This window comes from Heterocephalus glaber, unplaced genomic scaffold, assembly GCF_053883595.1.
Source record: "Heterocephalus glaber isolate CG9 unplaced genomic scaffold, H.glaber_assembly_v1.0 deba00001564, whole genome shotgun sequence".
NCBI lineage: Eukaryota > Metazoa > Chordata > Mammalia > Rodentia > Bathyergidae > Heterocephalus > Heterocephalus glaber.
Genome location: NW_028258351.1, coordinates 22,899,727 through 22,918,180, shown reverse-complemented (window position 1 = coordinate 22,918,180; position 18,454 = coordinate 22,899,727). Strand labels below are relative to the sequence as shown.

General features: G+C 41.7%; 1 protein-coding gene and 1 long non-coding RNA gene across 5 annotated transcripts in view; one reads left to right on the top strand and one right to left on the bottom strand.

Moving 5' to 3' along the window:
- The window catches only part of LOC110344375 (uncharacterized), a 77,818-nt gene extending 61,085 nt beyond the window's left edge, over window positions 1-16,733 (top strand). For 2 of the 3 annotated variants that reach the window (XR_015443306.1, XR_015443307.1), the window contains one exon: window positions 12,630-16,733. This is a non-coding gene — a long non-coding RNA (uncharacterized LOC110344375). Of the gene's footprint in view, window positions 1-11,302; window positions 11,452-12,629 lie in introns of all 3 variants that reach the window. The other variant, XR_015443308.1, reaches the window with a different exon arrangement.
- Window positions 1-18,454, bottom strand: part of Shisa6 (shisa family member 6) — a 304,683-nt gene that overhangs the window by 37,077 nt on the left and 249,152 nt on the right. The window lies entirely within an intron of this gene.

Genomic DNA, 18,454 nt, shown 5'->3' with positions numbered 1-18,454 from the left:
ACCTACAGGGCCCACAGGTGTGACAGTGGATGGAGGGTGGGCCTGGTGAAGGATGGGCTGTGGTGGCTGAGCAGAAAGCCATGCAGGTAATGCAAGCCTGAGGTCAGAGCTGATGTTTTCCATATGCTAGAGGAGAGGGCTGCAAAGAACCAGGAGCAGTAGTCCAAGTCAGGCCAGCAGATATGTCTAAGGTGAACTCTGAAACTCCATCTTGCATCTTCTCTACTGAATGGTCTGTGCATCTTAAACTGCCCACAGATAATGAGACTGGAGTTAGTAGATTATTTGGGAAGAAGGTGTCATGTGCTGAGGTCTATGGAAAAGCTGCATGGATGGAAAGCAGTCAGAGACAGGAGTGGATGTGTCTGGTTATATCACCAGGGTGGTGCTACAGCTTTGACAATCCCATGATTACTTAAACCACCAAGAGGTGTGGCATTTGGATTGGTCTTGGCTGTAATAAGCGGTGGCTCCATGGAGGTTTTATCTACATGTCTTAAGGTTTGGATGACCATCAGACCAAGATTCTTTTAGATACCATTGCAGAGACTCTCTGTACCTGAGAACAATATTCCCACTCAGTCTATCAGAGGAGGTACCAGGAACCACCATTTTGATGGATTTAGCTCATCACTGACTTAGTGCCCTATTGTAATAAGGTGCTGTTATGAATCTAATTTTTACTCTGTCTTTGTCTATGAGCTCAGCAAAGCTGAGGAGAGAGAGTGTGTTGGCTGGTGAGCAGCAGACCTGGGATGGAAATACAGTGCTTTTTGATGAAGGCCTGCTGACTTTGTGGAATTAGACCCTGATGTATTGTCACAAGTAGATATTCTGGCAGATGCCACTCTCACTCAGGCAGGGTAGACACCTCTGTGCTCTCTGTCAGAGTCCCTTGGAGGGAGTGGAGGCTTCACTTCTGTGAGACAATGCTCAAGAAAATGCTCAGCTTACAAAAAGACTCCTAATTATCAGTATGCAACCCTGAAGGGAAGGATGGAGACTATGGAGATTTATGAGCATTTTCATGCTAATGATTGGGGTGATGTCATAACATTTAAAACTTTCTGAATCTGTGTTTGGAGAGATTCCCTGGGACTCCACTGCACTCTTTCAGTTGGACCTTTGTTTTGGAGGAAGATGAGAAAGAGGCTTCTAAAGATGAAGCAAAGAAAAACTTCCCAAGGAGGGGAAAAGAACTTGACATACAGATAGGTGAGGCATATAGGACTCAAGCTAGCCTTAATCAAAAATAATCTACACATAGGCATATAATAGTTAGGATTCCAGAAACCCAACAGAAGAAAACAATTCTACAAGCAGTGAGAGAAAAGAAACAAATCACATACAAAGGAAAGCCCATCAGAATTACAGCAGACTTCTCAGTGCAAACCCTCAAGGCAAGAAGAGCTTGGAGTGATATATTTCAAGCCCTAAAGGAAAACAGCCTCCAACCCAGATTGATGTACCCTGCAAAACTATCTTTCAAAATTGATAGAGAAATAAGATACTTTTATGATAAAGAGCACCTCAGGAACTTCATGAATACAAAACCAGCACTCCAAAAAATTTTAGACAATACCCTAGGAAAAGACAATGAGGATCACAACCCTAGGAAACCCAGCTGAATGAATCCATTGGGCGTGACAAATTAAATGCAAAGGGGGAGAATCCAACAAAAAGAAAAAGTCAGGACAAGGCTTTTAAAACTTTTAACTTCATCTCCCTAATGAGTGTATAATTCAATCTTATTATTGTACTGATTAGTATTTTTCTGATTCTAGAGTTGCACACCATTCCTTGTGCTTATACTGGCTATTTATCATCTTCTTATGTCTACATTTTAATTGGGTTGTCTATTAATGAGCTCTAAGAATTCTTTATATATTCTGGTCATAGGTTATATGCATTGTAAATATGGTCTGTTTAAGGACTACTTTTCATTTTAATGATGTCATTTAAAGTTCTAAATTTTGATGGAATCTCATTTATCAATTTTTTTCTTTTATCCATCATGTTTTTTGTATCCTAGGTAGTTCTTGCCTACCCTGAATTCATAAATATTTTCCCTTATAATTTCTTCTTAAAGTTTTATACTTTTAGGCTTTCTTATTTAGGTTCATAGATCCCTTCAAGTTATTTTCATGTATGGAAAAAAAGGGTTGAGGTTAATTTTTTATATACAGATACCAGATGTTCTAGTGCCATTTGCTGGAAACACTATCTCTTCCTCAGCTCTTGAATTGAGTTTATATTCTATAAAATGCTAATGTTAAATAATCTTTCAAAACTCAGTGGACCATATATGTGTGGTTCTATTTCTAGATTCTCTGTTTTATTCAAATGATCTATGTCTTTCCTTACACCAACGCTGCCTTGATTACTGTAGCATTAGAAGAAGTCTTAAAATTAGATACTAAATGTCTTACAACAATGTTTTTGTTTTTTGGGTTTTTTAAACTTTTCTAGGTCCTTTGTACTCCTACATAACTTTTAAATTTCAATATCCAATTCTTCATTTACAGCAAGTATACACAGACCTGAATTTTTATGTATGCCTTGTGTTTTCTAATCCTGCTAAATTCAAGTACAAGTTCTAGGGACTCCTAGAGATTTCTTAGTATTTTCTCTGTAGATGATCATTTCATCTACATATAAAGATTTTGCTTCTGCTGTGCCAATCCTATCCTAGCTATGTCATTTTATTGCCAGACTATTTTGGTGTGGACTAGGTTTCAAAGTTTAATGGACAGATAAAGAGTAAGCCTATCTGCCTTTGTTCCCCACCTTAAGAAGAAAGCATTGTATCTTCTCCATTTATATAAGGTGTTCTTGCTGGAAGTACGGAGTACATGTCTTTAATCTGTTGAGAAGTTTCTGTTCTACTTCTAGGCTCCTGATAGCTTTTACCATGAACAGCTGTAGAATTTAGTCCAATACTTTTTCTCCAACTAGTGACAGGATCATATGGCTTTTTCCTTTCCTCTGTTTAAATGATGACTTTTGGGGGTGGATCTTCCAATGCTGAACCAACACTGCCATCCCTATAACAAAACCACTTTCTACTTTCTACATCCTGCCAGATCTGACTTCCAATAGTTTGTTTTGTTAAACAAATTTCTATCTATGTTCATACTTTTTTCTTCTATTATCTTTATCCAGTTTTAGGATTAGCACAATGTTCCTTCTTTTTTCTGCTTTAATTGTTTGATATAATTTATCAGTTAAAATGTATATGACCCTGCTGTTGTCGTATAGGTAGGTTTTCAAGCTAGGAATATACTTTCTTTAATAGGCGCTATTCAAATTTTATATTTCCTCCAGAGTTAGTTTCATTAATTTGTCTTCCAAGGTACTTCTTAGAAGTTGTCAAATTTATTTCAAAACAGATTTTTGAAATATGCTTTCTATATCCTTTTAAATTCTGTAAAATCTGTAAAAGAAAAAAAAAAAAAATGAAGCAAAGAGTTCCGGGTAAGAAAAGTTTGAAAGCACACAGCCAGAGCAGAAGGCTTTGCATTATGATGAACTTGAAGTGAAAATAGTTCACTCTTCGTGGCCTCCTTACTTAGGGGTACATAGTACATGCTGTTGTCACCTTAAGCAGGTCTCATTTTGAGCTAGTACATGTATTGGCCTGTGTGTGTGTGTGTGTGTGTGTGTGTGTGTGTTTGGTGCTAAGGATGGAATATGGAATCCAGGACTCCATACATGCTAGGCAAGCATTCTACCACTGAGGTACATTCTTAGTCCCTACCTTCTAGCTCTTGGGAAGATTTCCTGGTCAGAATCTGAGCCACCTTGCTGGGGAGTGTTATGGTTTAAGAATGAAGTGTCCCTTAATGACTTACATGCTGAAGAGGTGTGGCTAGAGTGGTGATTTGGATCACGAAGGCACTAACCTCATCAATGGATTTTAACCCATTGATTAGTTCATAGCTGAATGGGCTATTAGGAAATGGGGCCCGGTAGAAGAAGTAGGGTACTGGGAGTGTGCTTTTAAAGGGTATACCTCATTCTTCCCTGGCTCTTCCTTGCTGTCTCTGCTTTCTGGCTGCCATGATGTGAGCAGTGTCCCTCCACCATGCCCTTCTGCCATGATATTTCTGCTTTGGTCGGAAGCCTCTGAAACCATGAGCCAAAATAAGCCTTTCCTTCTTAAGTTGTTTTCTTAGGTATTTTGGTCACAGCAATGAAAAGCTGACTAACACAGGGAATGCTGAGGGACAGAGGCCAGCCTTCAGCCACAGCCTTCTGGTGTGGTGTACAAATGGGACCGTTTGACTCCAGATAAAACCAACTTTGTGGTTCACTCTGCCCTCCACGTTCTCTGGGGGACCATGCAGAAGCAAGGCACCAGCTGAAATTATACTTGCCTAGCTACCTTCCCTCGCTCCATCCTTCTTCCTTGGCTCCCCATTCTCCTGAGAAAACGCCTTCAATAAATCACTTGCCCAAGAATCTTCCATCATGATCAGTTTCTAAGAAACCCAATCCCAGACAAGAAATTCTATGCTGGAGATACAAAAAATAAATGGATCTTAGTGGTTATTTGGAGCATTTTCTAAGGGTTCTCCTAGAGCTGTCACCCTCCTTCCCTACAACATACCACTGGGTAGATTTAGGGAATTCTGTGACCTTCTTTGAGACCTCAGGCTGCCTGGCAGTAACATCATCACCTTCTGTGGTCTCCAAAGGAGGGCCACAGAGTTTCATGCGCTGGCTTCACAGCTCCCTGTGTCTCTGGTAAGACCCTCCTTCCTGGCCTCCATGGCACCTCTACAAAAGCACAGTTGGAGGGACATGGCTGCTTGCTGTTTACTGGGAGAGGAACTCTGGAATGCAGAAAACAGAGGAAAACAAGCCACTTCATGTGCAATAGGACATGCACTCTGAAAGAGGACCTCCTGAGACGGGCTCAGGTTCCTCCTGGCATTGTCACCTGAAGCACTTGTCCCTTCCTCCATCCTACATAGGCTGAGGGTTCTCTTGAGGACCTTGACTCCCTGGATTTTACAGGCTTCTGCTGAGTCCACAATTGCCCTTGAGTTCAAAGCACGGTAATGTGTGTAAGAGAGGATGCTGCACACATAGGGGAAGCTGAGGTCACAGGAAGTGTCCACTGTAGCTGGGTCTGAAAGCCAAGCTTAGAATGCCAGGTAGTAGACCTGCTGCCAAACCAGTCCATCATTTTAAAGTGGCTAAAAAGGCAATACCAAAAGGAAGACATGATTAGACCTGTTTACTCAGATTCCCTTAAAAGATATTAAAAGCAACCATCATGCCTTACAACTCTACTACTTCAGCCACAACCAGAAACCCAAGTCTGAGGCACAACACCATCCCAATCACCAAAATAGTAAGTTATAAATATCCCTGCCTTGAACCCAGAGGAAAACCAGAACAAAACAAAGCATGAGACTTTAAGTCAGGACATTAGTAGGGGTAAAACCAATTTAAGAGAGAATAATTGATAGCAGAGTAAAACTAGCTGATACCCTGCCTGAAGCTGTGGTCACAGCTAAGGCATGACAGGGCTGACCACAAGAAGGTGAGGGTGCTGGCTGGTCACGAGGCACAGAGCTCTCTCTGACTATGCACATCCAGGTACTGAACAAAGAGAGGGCAGGAAGTGGGTGCGTAAGGCTGTTGGAACATTATACTAGCAAATATTAAATCCTGTAACCTACCCTCCTTGCTTTGCTACAAGCTCCTTTTCGAGATGTCTGCCTGTGTTTGTAGTCTGCCTGAGGGATAATTTGTACTGGACAGTCCAGCAATTGTCTGGTCTGCCTGACAGTTACATTTCTCATCTCAAGTAAGTGGGCGCTTTGGTTTATACACTCAGGTCTCCTGTGAATTTCGTCATTGTGAGTTAGCCTGCTTGGTATCAGTAACGGGCACTATCAAGGTCAAGTTTCTGGATGCATTAGACCCATGCTCCACTTTGGAGGGGAGTGAATTCATCAACTTAGACTCCACCCTGGAGGACTCCTGTGGTCAGGGAGCTGGCTTTCTCCCAGAGTCTTGGCCTTCAAATTTCTCTACTTATCTAGTGAAAAAGCAGAAAAGCAGGTTGAAGGATGTCAGTAATGAATTCTTGTATATGTCAACTCCTTGGAGGATGGAAGAGAATTTATGTGAGTTAGTTTAGGGGATTTGTTACACAGAGATATGATATGAGTTGAAAATGAAGGGGCTTAAGAAGCACTTGTTCATTTAAAAGTTATATCTGTCCACATTCACACAGTAATCACAGAAGAAAAAGCATTGATGAGTGCTTGGCCTGTAGTAGGTTATTAATAAGTATCTGTTGGATGAATGAGATGTGCTTGGTCAATAAACATATGAAAAAAGATTGAGTCTCAATGGTAAAAGAAATGCCTATTAAAACAACAAAGTTCCATTGCTTAACATATGTACATGTAAGAATTATGCATTATGTATATAGAAACAATTCATACTTCTTGAAAAAGGCAATGGGCACTCATATAATTGCTACAATCATATAATACTTCTAGAAATAAATTCAATAACATGCATCAAAAATCTTGAAAAGGGCCGGGGATTTGGCTCAGTGGGGCTGCTGCCTGCCTCGCAAGCATAAGGTCCTGAGTTTGATCCCCAGTACAAAAAAAAAAAACCTTGAAAATATATAGACCATTTCATCCAGCCATTTCATTAAGAGTAATGGATCTTAAGGATATAATTAAACAAATACATAGCAAAATGGTTGGTAATAGCAAAAAATTTGGGGAAAAACCCCACTGTTCAATAATAACAGATTGCTTGAATAAAATATAGAATTATGAGCCATGGAATATCACTTAGCCTTTATTACTCATAATGTAAATAATTAACAAATCTATGCAAACTAAGCAAAAAAAAGGGCATGAAACAATCGGTAAAGATAGATAATAGGTATTTTTGAGTGGTGGAATTATTGGCATTTTTTGAATTTTAGATAATTCATACTTTCTAATTTCTCAACAGTGTTGCAGTAATAAAAATTTACTTATAATTTCTAAAAATTCAACTGATGTAAAGTTGGCCAATTTGCAAGCCGACTTTAGTTGACTAAACTTATAGTTACAGTATTATACAGGTAAAGTTAACAAAGGCAGGATTTGCTACGGGAAGTGAAAGAATGAGCTGACCCTGAGTGTATGGGGTGAACTGGTCGTAACTGAGTATTGCTTTTCTATACGAGTATCCTCAATAGCAAGGCAAGAAATGAAACTACGCTAGACATAGAGTATGAGACTGTTTCCATTTCCCCAAAAGGGAGACAAGCAGATTGATTTGCAGCAAAGAAGAAATAAGCATTCATTATATATTAAGGCCAGTATGTAATGCAATTATTCTTTACTACATAAATCACCAAACCCTCATTCATGGAAGTAATTTTGAATAGAACTTTCTTCAAAAGTTTTTGCAAAAAGTTTCTTCAAAGACAAAAACAAAAACAAAGGGGATGGTATGAAACCTTGCTTAGAAATCACTGAGCATTCAAAGTGGAAGTGAAATCTTGGGAATCAAACTCATTTACAGATGAAGAAACTGAGTGTCAGAGTGGTGAAGAAATTTGCTCACTAAAATGCAAAAGTAGGATTAGATTCTAAGTCTCTTGATTTCTGGCCCAGTGCTCTTAAATCTCCATCCTTCCTAGTACTGCCTTGTCTACACAACCAGGACTAGCTGCCAGCAAGTGTGTCAGTGGGGTCTGTGTCTGACCCACCGTACCCATTACAGTCTGCTCTGAAGCAGGGACCTATCTCCCACATTAGTTGCACAGTGCTCTGCAAGCATAAGTGGAGAGATCCTGCAGAAAATGAAAATGTTATGATATTTTTGCTTAATTTTATATATCTTTGAAGGTTTAGGAAATTAGGGGCCAACAGTAACAAGCACAATACTAACCAAACATTTGCTAAATGGCTGCTAAGCACTATGTATGCTTCTAAGTCCTGTTTCTTTGTGGTGTGATCAAAATAGATGGTGATTTAAAGAAAAGTAATTTATTACAGTAAAAGATACATTTGTAGTAATCCCCCTGAAAATATTCCCTTGAACACACTTATCCCATAACTCTTGCCACTTTCTGAAGCTGTTCTGGAAGTCTTCTTTTATTAGTGTTCTTATGAGATATGATAAAAAATATGATAAATGCTGCTGCTGAGTAATATGCAACAGAAAGGCAGGTTTGTAAAAAACATGGCATGTGCTCATCTACTTTATTTATCAGATCTGGAACTGTGCAACTTCTGACTCTCTCCCAAGGTCAAAATGACCACAAAAGGTAAATGTTTTGAAGTGATTCAGGAAGCCATGACAGCAAGTACAACAAAGTCATTCACAAAAGATGACCTCCAGAACTGCCTCAGAAAGTGAAAAGAAAATGATCTGTGTTTGAAGCAAAGAGTATTTTGAAGAGGGTTGATGGAATGTGTCTTTTACTATAACAATTTTTTTTAAATTCACCGTAGTTTTTGTTCACACCTCATATATCATTTAATAGTGAGTACTGCCTTCCTAGTCCCATTTAACAGACAAGAACTTTGAAGCATGGTGCAGAAAAATGACTTGTCTGCAGTGACACATCTACAAGATGGCAGAATTTCTAGTTTTAGAACCCAGGACATCTGCCTTTGAGCCAGATCCTTGGCTCCCAGATACACAACATCTCCTGCAGTAGGGACAAGAATAACATTTCCAGAGCTAGGCCCGGCAGGCAGGTTATTCTGCTATTCTACTTATTAGTATTACCTGCTCGTGAAACTTGGATTGAGACCCAAATCTTCTAAATGTCTGTGCTGTTTCTAGCAGTTCCAAAACAGGAACAAAGATCCCCATAATAGGGCACATTCTGAGAGTTGGCCTAGGAATTAGGCAGAATAAGGCTTTACTCACCTCTCAGATGAATCCCAGGGCTTGTGGCTTAAGCACTACCTAGACAGTTGGGGTGTGGGTGAGTCCTCTCCCTGGCTGGCCCATCATTGGCTGAGGTCTGCTTCTACACTTGGCAGCTGCTGAGATTCCTGTCCAGGCTGTGAAGTCTTGCTTGGAACAGGAGAGAGCTGGAGCTCCTCTCTCTCCTTCCGGAACTCACTAGCCACTCAGGCACTTGGGATAACACACAGACAGGTGAGGACATAGTTGCTCTATGGTGTCCTTGTGATGACCATGGAGCACTGTGGGAACACAGGTCTTTGTTGGGATGGTTAAGCGTCTAGCTTGTGATATCAAGAATGAACTGGAAATATGTGCTTTGGGAAGGAGAAGGAGTGACGTGGCTAAGGGATAGGAGTGCCAATCTGGAGCCATCAAGAGGCAAAAATGCTGTCACTGCTAGTGTCCCATGGTCAACACTCGACAAAGGGTGCAGGCAGCCAAGTGTGTGATTCTGCCTCAGGTTCCTCTGTAGGTGCCTCTTCCTCCTTCCGTGTTTCCCTTTTCTTTATCATCTTCCATGTCAAATGTGCTGCTTCCTTCTTGGATCCTAGCTTTCAAAACTTCTCTTTCGCAATGTATAAGTAAGCAATGTGCACAAACGTGCTTCCTCCCCAGGCCAGATACACACAGCGCCTGCAGGACCATGGCACGTGAGGAGGCGGAGCCTCCTCTCACCTTCCGTCACCTTAGCTCCCTTTCTTCTACCCCAGAGAGGGAGACCCCTGCCCAGCTCACTCTATTCCCTCAGGGAAAGTGAGAAAGCCTACCCTGTGCTCCTTGTTGTAAGTCTTAATGTGTTTGCTCTGGTCTCTCTTAGAGGAAGTTCAGGTGAGGGAGTTTTCAAGAAGCTGGGGGGCTGAGGGTCCAGGGCTAGAGGCAGCAGCTGCTAAAGAGGAAGGTGAGGATAGCTGTGAGTACCAAGTAACCAGCTCTCCAGGGTTAGTAGTTTTTTGCTACACAACCAAGAAATGATGTGAATTCTGGTAATTCTCCCAGCTCTTTGAAGCTGTTTCTTGTTGCCTCTCAGGAAGTTGAAAGTGCATTATAAATGGTAAAGCCCTGTGCAGGTATGAAGGATTGTTTGTGATGCTGGAGTGAAATAAGGATGTGTACTCGGAGCAAATTCACTTAGCTGGTGCTTCCCAACCCTATGATTGCTAATGGGCTTGGGGATAAAAACTGAGAATTCTCTCCTAACAGTGGGTGAGCAACTTCTCCTGCCCATGGCCTGGGACTGTATAAATAACCAGTTAGAGAATTGGACCTTTAAGTCCTTCTTTGATCTGGGTTACCCATGAGACTAGGGCTGTGTAGGCATGTAAGCTGTGCAGGAGTAAGAATTCTCTCTGCCTGCCGATCTTCTGAGAGACAGACAGTGATTTATGCATCCAAACCTTCCTGGGAAGATGTTAAGATAGTGTTATTACATTACTCAGGTATAAAATGTTGCTCCCAGTGCTCATTATTTCTACAAATGAAAATGATCAAGTTGGCCTCTGAATGTAATCCTTAGATAATGAATGTTTTATCGAAGTTGGAAACCTTTCAATTTTTTTCAGTGTTGGGGATTGAACCCAGAGCCTTCTGTATCCCAGGAAAGTGCTCTGCTATTGACCTACAACCCCAGCCCATGGCGCCCTTATAAGGGGATAGCCAATGGGAGCGGAGCCTTTTTGCCCTTCTGCTACACGGGGTTGGAGTCTCCAGAAATACAAGCTGCTGTTACCTTGATCTTGAACTTCTGGCCTCCAGGATAATAAGAAATAAGTTTCTGCTTTTGTAAATTACCTAGACTGTGGTATTATGTGATAGTAACACAAATGGTGTAGGGCAGTCACATGGCTAACATATCGCAGAGCAAGAATGAGAATCAGATCTCAACTTCTAGCCCAGTGTTTTTGCTGCCATTAAAGCTGCAAAGTAGAGATGAATAAATCAGCTTTAGCATAAGGCTTAGTGAAGGTCCCTGGGGTGTCCAAAAAAATCAGTACCTGAATGGTGGAAATACAGGCAACAGGTTAATGGTTCATGTTTGGCTCCTTGGGATCACACATTCCCCTTGTCTCTGGGTGTGCAAGAGGGTGACATATGTATCGATGCTTGCAAGTCACAGACCAAGTGGAATTTGAACAGATGTTTCAAGAGGAAATACATAAAGAATGAGGACATTATGAGATTGGAGGGGGTGCTGAAGATCAGAAATTAAAGAATCATACTGTTTTAAAGGAGAGATGTACTTTGAAGTTAGTGGCAAGAGACACATTAAGACCATAATGTTAAAGTTGGGGGTGTCGAGGAAGCAGCAGGCAGATTTGTGCTGCACTCATTTTCTCCAAATGCTGTTTTCTAGTAATAAAGTTGGAGAAGTGGGAGAATATCATCACTTCTGTACTGTGTGAGAGAATCATCTCTCAAAGGTCCAGGGAGAGAGGAGATAAAAGGCTATTGCTGTTTAAGGGCAAGTGGAAAAGTCGGAGAATGGGATCCTTTTCCCAACTGGTAGGTGACACAAAATAGGCATTTCTTAATGCTAGAGGCTAGACTTACTCAGGAAGTTCAAGAGGGTTGGGGGCTACATGGAGAAGAAGCCCATGAGCAGAAGGCAAAAGTGGTAGGGAATGGCTTTGCTCTATATATCTCCAAAGCCAAGAAACTTAGGCTTGACATGAACGGCGAGTCTTATATGTTATTTGCAAGAAAAAAGACATTCTGTTCTTCAGCGTCCTGTCCAATTAATCTTTAATAATAAGAATAGATTTAAAACAATATTAATTGAGTAATGTATATAATAAGGTGCTGTGCACAGATTAGTTTATTGAACTTTTATGAGATACTGGTGAAATAGGTATAATTTTTCCTCATTTTATATATGAGAAACTGAGGCTGGAAGAGGCTGGGTGACTCACTAGATATGCACAGTGGGCAAGTGGCAAGATAGACTTGAGCCCTCCCCCCACTCTGGACCATTAGCCTCCATTGCCTCAACATGTCTAAGTTCTAAGAGCATCTCCTCCTGGCAGGAAGCCCTGACAGTGGTCTTGGTGAGATGCTTCTCTCTCTTCATGCTCACCCTTCAGTCAGCCTATCATTACCTCCTGTCAACATCTCTTCTAGGAGAAATCAGAGGTGGGGTGGTGTCACTGTCCTAGGTTCTGAGTTTATCTTGTAAAACTAGAGATTTGAATAGGCATATAAGGAAGGCTCTGTTTGCTCTACTGATTCTAGTTTTAGACTCAAATAAAAATCTCATAGCATTCCAAGTGCCAAGCTTTGTGTGGCCTAGGATCACTGTTTTTCCAGATTGTGCCCGGTTTGCAATCTCTCAGATAAGTTTTCCACTTCCACTTAGTGTTTGTCTGGGTTGACAATGATTCTGGGGGATCAGATGAGCACAACTGCCAGACCTCATCATAATAGAATTGATTTAAAAATATCATGAAACAATACATGCCTTAACTTTGAAGAGATCAATTTTAACTCAATTCTTATATGATTGGTTTTAACTCACGGGCTTTGAGAGGTTAGAGCAAATAAGAAAGAAGTCACTATTTTCCAAAGAAGAAAAGAGATCATAACCAAAGAATTTGTCTAATGCTAAATTACTTTGCGATATCAAGGGTCTTTCTCTCACCCTGTACTAAATACTCTTTCTGCTATTCCATGTTGTCTCCCCAAAGCAATTACATGCATCAATCAAGGAAAGAAGAGAGAGAGTGCAAGAGGGAATAAAGAGAGACAGAAAGAAAAGGAAGAAGAGAAGCAGAGAAGACATGAAAAGGAAAGGAGATGTCAGCATCTTGGGGTAAAGGGAAAGGATGCTCTGGCCACCTTGTGAGATGTCACTCAGACAAGTTTTCATCAGGTTCACAACTATCGATGTCTCACTCAAGAACATTATCCTATGGATCTGTTTTGTTTCCTATCTCCTATCTCGGGGGAAATCTACATAAGAAATGGCCATGGTCACATAGTAACTACAGACTGAGAACCAAATTCTCTTCCCAGTTTTACCATCCCCCAAGCCCCCTGAATAATCTCACCCTCACCGGTACCGTCACACTTATCACACGGCCTTCTTTGCTTACAGTATCTTTTAGGCAGTGGTCCCATGGCCATGAGGCCCCTGAGAAAGCCACTGTACTTCCTGAGTGCTCTCCAACCCAACCTCTTCCAGGAAGTCTTCCTAAGTTGTGTCTGAAATAAAGCTCTCTTTCCTGAAGTTTCCATGATCCTTAGATTGCACTGCCATTCTTGCACTTATCATAGATTATCTTGTGATATGAGAGAATGTATCTTCATGTTATATTATGGGATATAAATCTCCACTTGACTTTGCATCATTTGTGGCAGGCAGAGTTTTCATCCTATAGTTTTTGAGTCTTGTCTATGCACTGGTTCACAAAGAAAGTACTTAATGTTATTCAAACAAATCAGATATTTGTAGTTGAAACCAGTTGTGGAATGTATCTAAGACTTGATTTTATAGAAGCAACAGAGCTATGAAAGAACCCACTGACCCTGTCTGACTCACAGACCAATCTTCGTTCACTCTATTGCATTCCTCTCCACGCAAAGGCTCTGGGTGGGGGGGGGCACCTTGAGCTTGGGAGTCACTGACATGAATGCTTATATAGGAGAGGGGTTGTTTGTAAGGTAGCATTTGCAGAATATTGTAGATATTTGTACGGTGGCCAGAGTAAGGAGACAAAGAGTAAGAAAGGTCTTAGGAGGTACCATAGTGCTACTCTGTGGTTGTACTATACTAACTCATAGGGCTGCATCCACGAAGCTGCATCCCTCTCCTGATAGGCTAGGCTAGCAGACAGGAAGATTTTCATTTCTAGAACCATTCATGAATCTAAGAGTGTCCAAGAAGGACATTCCTGACAAGGGGACTACAAATGACTACACTGTGGGAGCCCAGCATTCTGGAAGGTAAGCCACACCTCCAACTCCTATTTAGAAGAGAGCTAACAATTGTACACTCTTTTCTGGAGGAGAAAAGAAAGAAGTAGAATTGCTTGGGCTTTCAGAATGAACTGAAACTTTTCTCTCAACAACAAAATTAAGATTTTGGCAAGATTTTTCCAGCCTGTAAACAAGGAGACTTTCCTGGAACATACCAGTGTCAGATAAATAAAATTTTGAAGTTCAGGAATCCCAGATGAACACTGCCAATGAGGATAAGGGCAGGTCAGTGGCAGTGCTGGACACATACTGACTGACCATCTTCAGGAGAACCCAGGTGCTTATTGGGACAGAGGTGCTGTATTCTCTACGTGCAGGTCTTCTAGCCTCTGGCAAGGGCCAGTCGTAGTCTATGGGACCAGTGCTCTTTTTCAATCCTGGTATCTCCAGGTCCTTAGAATTTGTCTCCTTCCTATGAACAATATCAGGAAGTATATGTTCTTGTACTTCCCCCAATGTGTTATTTCTGGCCTCCCTGCTGTATTTTACTTAGATATTCTGGGTCACCAGAAGCTACAGGGTCCCCAGATCAGGTTGCAACCATAGATTCTCCTATCTTTCTTCTTGCCATTTCTCCTTCCTTCTACCTAGACTAATCCATGTGACTTGAGAGGCAGTTTCCTTTGCCATGCCTTCAAATCTCTGGCCAGGGATAGGGAAACTGAGTATATACCTTAACAATAGAACCATGTGAAAAACTTAAGGTAAATCTCACCTCAATGGATTAATTTCCCTGGGCTTCTGGGATGAGGACAGAGAGGACAGGGTAGATGGTATGCCTTTCCCTCATGATGAGAGGGCATTTCTCAAGGTGAAAATATGCAGAGTTGTTTTAAATTTTCACTAATCATAGGTTTATGTGGAGTTTCCAGATACAAGAAACTCAGTCTGCTAACTGCTGCCTCAGTTTTGCTCTGCACTTTGAGATTTCATGCAGCACACTCTGGGTTGCAGTGATTCACCTGCAAAGCCTACAAAGTTCGCTGTCCCTCTTCTTCTACATGAAGAAGCACTTTGTCACCTGCCCACCTTCACCCTGGGGTCATAAGCCTTTCTGAGGCCATTGAGAAGTCCTTTTATCCAGCCTGCTGCCTTTTAGTAATAACTCCCGCATCCATCCCAGGCGAGTGAGAATCTCCTCTAGGTTTAAAAATCACCAGAGGTGTTGCATTCTTTTGGTTTTGTTTTTATTACATTGTGAACATTGGTACAAGGTTAAGTACACACAGAGACAGACATCAGAAGGATGCAGAGAGCATACACAGTAACATGCTTGTACAGAGAGAAGTACAGGGACACTGACAGAGCATACAGCATACAGATACACATGCAGTACAGACAACAGCCCCAGGACATTGGCCACGCTTGGGTACATTCCTATATGAAATAGAGCATAGGATACAGAGAGCAGGTGTCAGTCAACAAACATCATCAGGTGAAATCCAGCTGTTTGAGTTACATTTGACAACAACAATGTACAAGTTCTTATTACATATGCAAGGGCGGTAAAGTCCTGGCAAACTTCAAAGAGCTTACTGGGGTCTTCCCAGAGCCTAGGTGCTGAGGGTCAGGAAGAAGCAAGCAGTGACCACAAAGATAAGCAGGGCAGGAAAGCTGTCAGGCTAAGTGGAACATGGGGAGTGGGGGGACTGGGTGAACACAGGAGCCACATTTTTCAAGAACCTTGGTGATACCAAGAAGATCAAAAGCTCATCTTTGTGGCTGGGCTGGACTCTGTCTAGACCCTCAGTCCCAGCTCTAGCTCCATTTCCACCCTCCAAACTCAGCAGAAAAATCCAAGGATTGGAAATGACAAACAAGGAGGCTATTTTGTTCTCTTTAATTTCTACTTAGTGGCTGAGTTCCCAGCACAGGATAACAGGCAAAGGGCAAGACCCTGTGTGTTGAGAATCAAAGCCTCAGCACTTTCAGCCTTGGACTCTAGCCTGGCTCTGCAATCAGCTGGCTGTGCCATCTTGGGCAAGTCACTTAACCTCTCTGAGCCTCGGTTTCTTCATGTGTAACATGAGGGTTCTGGCTAGAAGATGACCTCTGGGACCCTTCTAGATCTTACAGAGGGAAATTCAGGTGAGTTTTAATAGCACCCTTTTCTGAAGAAGAAATAAAACAAAAGTGAAATGGTTGATCAAGTGTAATTCATCTTCCCAATTCCCCTCCCCTTTGCCATCTCCCTCCCTGTATTATCCCTAATGACCAGACCCTGAAATCCAGGAGTTAGACATTTTGGGATGAAGCTCTGTGCCCAAAAGGCTGCCATTGCTATGTTCGGGGCAGACTTCAGAGGACTAAGAGTAAAGTAATGCATCAGAGTTAGATACAACACTATATTTGCTTGGTAAACCCCAGGGCCCCACCCAGTGCCTGGAAAGCAAGAGCTACTTCTATTCTAAACCATCTGCAAGCTCATGTGGCAGAGTGGTTGGACTGAATTTCTGCTAAGGCTGAGCACTAAGTTTTTCAGTCTCTTTGTCCCTGAGTCCTAAGTTAGAAGGACCTCAAAAGAACCCAGTAGAAAGGGGAAGAGACAAAGTAGCTCAGCATCAAGGGGCTGTCCACTTTCTAACTAAGCGCTGGCCAGGGAACACTGATTGTCTCTATCTTTCCCTCTCCTTTCCATCATTACAAAAGGAAACAAGAGACCTTTTATTCTTGTTCTTAGTACCACTGTATCCATGGACGGTGTATAGAGTGGTACCTTGGTTCACGAATTTACTTCTTTCCCTGATTCTGGTTGAAAACTGAATTGGGCAAGAGCCAAATCAAATTCAATGGTTAAGTTAAATATTGACCTTGTGGGGAAATTTGATTCAGTTCTCATTCAATTCGGTTTGCAACCAGAATCTTGGAGAGAATTTAGTTTGTGAACCGAGGCACCATTGGAACAGGAGGTTCCTTTTCTTTTAGTATCTCTAGATACAATAGTTTTTTTCCTCTCTCTCCTCCCCACCTCAGTGCTCAGTTCTAGTCCACTTACCTGCCTTTCCTCCAAAATAAGACCTAGCTGGAAAACAATCATCCTTGAAAACTAAAGATCCTCAAACGCCAGGTCCGATTCATCTATTAGGTAAGGCAAAAAGATAGGCTGACTGGGGCTGACATCTTTGATCTCTAGTTTTTAAGACTGATTACTTTCTGGCTAGGTTTTATTTTCAGAGAAAAAGGGTACAGGCTGTGGGATTGTGGTAAGCTACTTAATTTCTCTGAGCTTTGGTTTCATCCACAAAATGAGGGTAACGAAAGCACCTTCAAACAGCACTGGTGAAGACTGAGTCAGGTCATAGATACAAAGTGTTTACCACAATAGCTGGATGTTGTGTGCCTTTAAAATGAGCAGAACTCTTCCTGCCTTGTCTCCCAGTTTCCCTGTAGACTTAAGCATAACCCATAGCTCAGCTATGTCTAATCAACTTTTGGAGAGAGCAGAAACTCCAGTAGAGCAGCCACTAGCCACATGTAGCTACCGATTACTTCAAACGTGGCCAGTGTGACTCAGAAAATGAATTTTTAATTTGATTTCATTCAGGTTAATTTAAATTTAAATAGCCACACATGCCTAGTGACTACTATACTGGAAAATGAAGACTGCTTTCTCTGTGGCTCTATCTTCACTGTGCGTGAGAGAAGGGCTGGCCTTTCAGAAAAACAGGGAAGATGTGGTATCACATGTGACCTGGACTGAGTGGCATCTTGGCACTATTATGAAACTTTGAGCTGATAAGTGTACTTTTGTGTTTCAGTTTTCTCACCTACAAAATGGGGAAATTGACCAGTGGTTTAAGATCCCTTCTGCCCAGGGCGGCTACATATAATGATACAGGCTGTGTGCATGGTTCTTGCAGGTGGGTGGTTCTATTTATAGGGACCATGGTGAGGAAGGTGTTCTCTGGAGATGTACAGCATCAGAGTTTTGCTTCCATCTCTCAATTTTCTGGGGCTTGATGAGGGCTTCTTTCCCAAGCTGCCTCTTTCTCTGCCTCCTCCAGTTGGGAGTAGCTTTCTGGCCATAGAATGCAATTTATGAAGGGAACAGGGTTGAAAAGAGGAAGTGAAGGGTGCATGCATATGGCATTAGGCCAGATTCCTTTTGCTAGTACTGCCTGGGGAATTCTGCTCAGCTGTCTGCCTTGGTCTCAGACTTTACTGGCTGATATTTGTAGGCATGATATAATGTAAGGCATTGCTGCCTATAAAGCACTGGATTGAAATATATATATATATATATATATATATATATATAATATAATTTTAGTAGCCATTAACACCTTAGCATAAATTACCTAATTCTCTAGTGCTAACTAGCTGAGAGCTGCTTTGGTAAGGCAGAAAGATACTAGAGCCTGACACCAAGTTCAGAAGGGAGATGAAGGTATAGCATGGTGAGAGAGCTGAGCAAGAGTTTCCTGTTTGGTGTGTCTATGGGGGTGCATGCAGAACTGCTTCTGAGGTAATGGAAGGACCTGAGCGAGGGGACAATGGTGCTCCATTACCCATTCCTTGGAGGCCTCCCTCTGCT